The sequence below is a fragment of the Gossypium arboreum genome, chromosome 11 (assembly GCF_025698485.1).
Source record: "Gossypium arboreum isolate Shixiya-1 chromosome 11, ASM2569848v2, whole genome shotgun sequence".
Classification (NCBI taxonomy): domain Eukaryota; kingdom Viridiplantae; phylum Streptophyta; class Magnoliopsida; order Malvales; family Malvaceae; genus Gossypium; species Gossypium arboreum.
Window position 1 is genome coordinate 113,645,185 of NC_069080.1, and position 5,661 is coordinate 113,650,845.

The window sequence follows — 5,661 nt, forward strand, 5'->3', positions numbered from 1 at the left end:
TCATTTAATCCCACTGGAATCAAATATAACAAGAACAATGTATTTTCCCATACATATTTATCAAATGGAGCATTAAGTAGAAGAAACAGTATCATAATATCATACATATCCTCTCATCAATTCTTATCAAACGAAATGTAATAAAATGCCCAAGCAAATACAGTAATACAAGTTATAAACTAGTCGGACTTCCAATGCATCCATCTAGCACCAAGATTAGAAAACATTCCCATATAACAAGAATTTCTTCAAATGATCAATAGCCATAGAATTTTTTTTTTAAAGAACGGATAAATACATAGAACATCTTAGAAGAAACTGTTAAATCTATCCAGCCCTAACTATCACACTCAGATATTACACATTTCAAATATCATTTCCCACAACTAGTTCTGCCATCACAAATTTCATGTTAGGCTTTTCACTAAAGAAGACCAGTTCTGAATAAATTTTGATTTACACTTTTCTCGACCTTGTATCTGAGTAATTCAATTTACCAAAGTAAATTCATTCTTTAACTGGGATAGTGCATAGCTCCAATAATCTTTATATCAACCTAATACTTTTCTAGCTCTAACTTTATTTACCAACTCATTCTCAGTCTCTAATCATGTTTATGATTATTCTATCACTGACCTCTTTGGTTTCTCAACCGAAAACTTATTCAGTACAAATCTTATGAAATTCCATTATAAGCTCCACTTCGGTAAGGGGGAGGGGTTGTAGGGCCTCTGACTCGACTTTCTCATACATATACATATGACACAATTTCCATCATCATAACAACATCATCAAAATCATATCATTCATTCAGGTAGTGCATCATTCATGTTGGTTTACACAAATTTTATAGTTATCCCATTTAGACAAGTATACTTATGCATGCATCCTATGTTTTCTGGATAGCTTGACTTATCCATTCATTTACTCAAACAAATCATACTCATGACATCATATAAGGGCTAAACAAACATAGATATTTGCATCACAATCACAACTTTCATTTCGTGCATTATCATATACATATCATTACAATCATATAATTCAGTCCAAACAATTTAACATAGATAAATTCATTTCATTATAATCATTTATCTCATAAAAAATATCATTGACATTCATCAACATTCAACGTTCAATTAAGGCAATGACATTTTCATTCATATCATGATATTAGGAACCTTTACTCATACCTCTACGAATTTCTCGTTATCCCGTTCATCTTATCAAGTAAGCCAAGTGCACTACATCATAGCGCATTAAGCAAGTATGGATATTTATCACAACATGCACTTTCATCTCACGTGTTATCACATATATATATATATATCATAAACTTTTATTCATACTTTTCTGAATCGAGACTCATCATAATCGTAATTTTATTCAAACACCTTTACATCACATTGAACATGGTCAGTGCAACTCGGTTGGAGAGTACCTCTGTCTCAACAAGACGGTGCTCATAGGTGTCGGGAGGCATTACACTATCACGGATCCGTGGCATGTATAGCTAGACTCTTACACATGCTAGGTTAGTCCGAGAACCGACTAAACCATAGCTCTAATACCACCACATGTAATGCCCCCATACCCGAGACCATCAACGGAGTCGAGCACGAGGTGTTAACGGACTTAATTCATTAATTAAACAGCTCAAACAATTTATTTTTAAAATTTCCAAACAAGCTGGATAACTACATCACAGTCGCTTAAAAATTAATATCTCGAGTTTCAAAACTCGAAATTAAGATCCGTAAATTTTTTCTGAAACTAGACTCATATATATATATATACTAATTGTTTTATAAAATTTTTGGTTGGGCCAATTAGTATAGTTTATTAGTTAAAATCTCCCCTGTTTCAGGGTTAGGCTACTTTGACCCCTGTGCACTACGAATCAAATTTCTTTCTGTACAGAAATCCAATGACTATTCTGTTTCTTTCACTTAAAAATATACTCAAAATAGGAATCCATACATATAAATTTTGAGTCCTAATTATTTTTACACAAATTATGGTGAATTTATAAAGTCAGAACATGGAATTCAGAAATTACTCTGACCCTGTTCCACCAAAACATAAAAATATCATAAAATACAACTCTTTTACCTATTTTGTTTCTTCCACATGAAAATAGATTCATTAAGATTCAATTCCATGTTTTATTAATCATCTAATTCTATCTCTACTATTTTTAGTGATTTTTCAAACTCACATCACTGCTACTGTGTGATTCTGTTTTATAGCCAATTTCACCATTTTATGGATTTCCATAGATTAGTTAGCACATAAAGCATACGTGTTATCAAATATAATCTCGATTAGCCACTCCAATAGCTAATCATTCTTAAACATTTCCATGCCATCCATGAGCTATATCATAAGATTATATACGTAAAAGGATTATAATGCTATACATGCCATATTCCCAAAATATGCAAGCCACGATACCAAGATGGTCCTTTGATAGTGTGAGCGTGCCTCCAACCGTCCAGATCTCCAAGTCAGCTTGTCAAAACTACAAGGAATGGAAGGGAAAGAGTAAGCATAAATGCTTAGTAAGTTCACATGCAAATAACAAATAACTTAACAAAGCAATTATACCAACCAACATTAGCATAATATCACCAAAACATATATCACATTTCTATTCATCATTCATCATCTTACTACATTATTGTTGTCGTATCAAGTCTCAACCCGAGGGTTAAGTACATACTTGTCCAAAGTGTTCATTCAACAACACTTACCAATACATCACTTGCATCTTGAGTATTCTTCCATTTCACTAGAATTTTACCCGTTGAACACATCGAAATATAACTTGGATACATGGAAAGTTTGCACATAAATGCCATATATGTAGCCAAGCTACCATGTAACCTGCCCATAAGTGTACTCGAACTCAACTCAACAAGCTCGGGCGTTCTCATCCATAAGTGAACTCGGACTCAACTCAATGAGCTCGGATGCCTAGTTACATCTCACGAACTAGGACTCAACTCAACGAGTTTGGACGTTCGTATCCATGAGTGAACTCGGACTCAATTCAACGAGTTCGGATGTCCAAATATCCGAATCTATTCCTAAGGTTCAACAGGTCTTTCCTCGTTCGTACTCCTTTACCATTCTCCTTGGAATACCCATCACGATAATTCGGTAGTCTTTCACATTTTTCATATAATTCATAAACTTTTTGCATGTTGTCCAACAATGACCACAAAGCATAGAATTGCATGATAACAATCATAATATCATATAAATAGCATTAAATGATTTAAAATAACGGTTATATTACAATATTAACATATGAACTTACCTCGTATGCGAAAATGGTGATTTTTACCATTTTGTCCACAACTTGGTATTTTGTTGATTTTAGCCTGAATTTCGATTTTCCTTGCTCTATCATTTCAAATATAGCCTAATTAGGACTCATATTATTCAAATCAACCCAAAATCATATTTTGATAAAATTACAATTTTGCCCCTAAACTTTCACATATTTACACTTTTTCCCCAAACTCGTAAATTAAACTTTATCCTATTTTCTTATGTTTTATGATATGCTAATCATTTTTTCCTTCTACAGCAACAACCAATTCTCACTCTAACATGTACTTATGAACATTAGGTCCTTGGCTTAAAGAAATGGAAATTCATCCTCAACCCACTGTAGTCGAATTTCATATAGGTCTCTATCAAGCCCTATATTTCATTTATTTCACAAATTTACCATGTACATTTTCTATTTTTCAATTTAATCTCTATTTGTCAATTTCATTAAAAATCACTTAACAAAAGTTATTTATTTAACAAAAACTAATCATTTTATTCCAAAAATCATCAAAACTCATACATATTCATTAATGGAAAACCCTAATAGTTTAACAGTTTCACAAATTAATCCCTGGGCTAGCTAGATTAAGCTATAACGATCTTAAAAACATAGAAGTTATTAAAAACAAGATGAAAAATTACTTACATGCAAGGTAATATATCTAGCCGAATGTTCAAGCTTCAAATATGGCTTCTTCTTCTAAAATTTTTGGTGGTGAAGACTAAACCAAGAAGATGACAACACCTTTTACATGATTTTCTTTATTTATTTACCAAAGTACTTAATTAACTTTAAATTTAAAATAATTAAAACATCAATCTCATGTCCATCTTTGTCCACTAATAAAATGGTTTAATTATAACATAAACCCTCTAACCATTTAATATAATGACTATTAGATCCCTTTAACTTATAGAACTCAAGTTTAGCACTTATTGTAATTTAGTCCTTTTTATCAAATTAAGCATGTAAACGCTAAAATTTCTTAACAAAAATTTTATATGATACTACTTTCATGTTGTAGACAATAAAATATTAATAAAATAAATATTTTAATGTCAGATTTGTGGTTCCAAAATAATTGTTCTGATTTTACTATAAACGGACAGTTATAGTGATAACTCTTGACTTAAATCAAACTATGTTTCCATATAGATAATATGTCATCCAACAGAGTTGATTCCGATGAAGTAGAAAATAATGCACAAGCCTCCGTTCATGGGGCAGTTTCTAGTGGTAGTAAGCCCGTATCTGAGGGCTGGGAAGGAGAGGCTAAAGAAGCCTTCTTCTAGATGATATCCGAATGGTTTATAGAGTTCGTGAGTGCGAACCCAATGGTTTAATGACCTCCACTAGCACCCATACCCCAAAAATTACCAAGAGTTCCTCAGGGTTTGGAACCAATGTGAGTGAGTAAACCTCTAGTTGATAAAATTTGAAAGTATGGTGTAACACCCCAAACCCGGCCTAGACGTTATGGCTAAATCTGGCGGTGTCACATTGAAGTGTTTTTCAAAATCGTGTGTTCATTGAAAAATCCTTCTTACTATTTAAAACTTGTGTAAAGTCTCAGTTTGTGTTCGTTCAAAACGTGGTTCATTGAAAAGTTAATCGCTTTTAAAAACATTTTTAATCTCGTTAAAAATCTCTTTCAGTGTGGTAGTTAATTTAAATTAAAGAAGTTTAGAACATATGTTTTTGAAAATAGTCATTGGTTTGAAAACTGGTTTTTTCCTAGTCTAGTAGTTTAAGGTAAGAAATCAAAGCCCAAATAAAAGTTAAAACCACAAATTGCCTTATTACATAACCAAAAACCCAATATGAAATTTAAATAAATAAAATCGAAAGTATAACATCAGCAATCGTGTGGCCACCTCCAAGTCCTTCGCAGCTCCAAATCGTCTAAGGCTAAGGATTACCTGTACAGTTAAAAGAAAGAGTGAGTTTACAAAAACTCAGTGTGTAGTCCTTTAAAATACAAATAGTCAGATATACGGTATGCAGAAACAGACTGGGCTTGAGCCTATCACAGACACAGTATCAGGTTGGATTTAACCCATTAACAGAATCAAGTGGGCCTAAGCCCATTACAGAATTAGTATCAGATGTAGATATGCAGACAGAAACCCAGCCCAATCCAACCAATACACCACCCGTACCAACCAACACACCTTGTGGGGGTAAAACCGACCTACCCAGCCAACACACGAAGCTTAGCACCGATTGCGGCACTAACTAAACAAGAAGGCTCAGCACCGTAGACAGAATGGATAAAAGCAATAAGTATCGCAGCAACGCTGCCAGTTAGCAGAACGGCT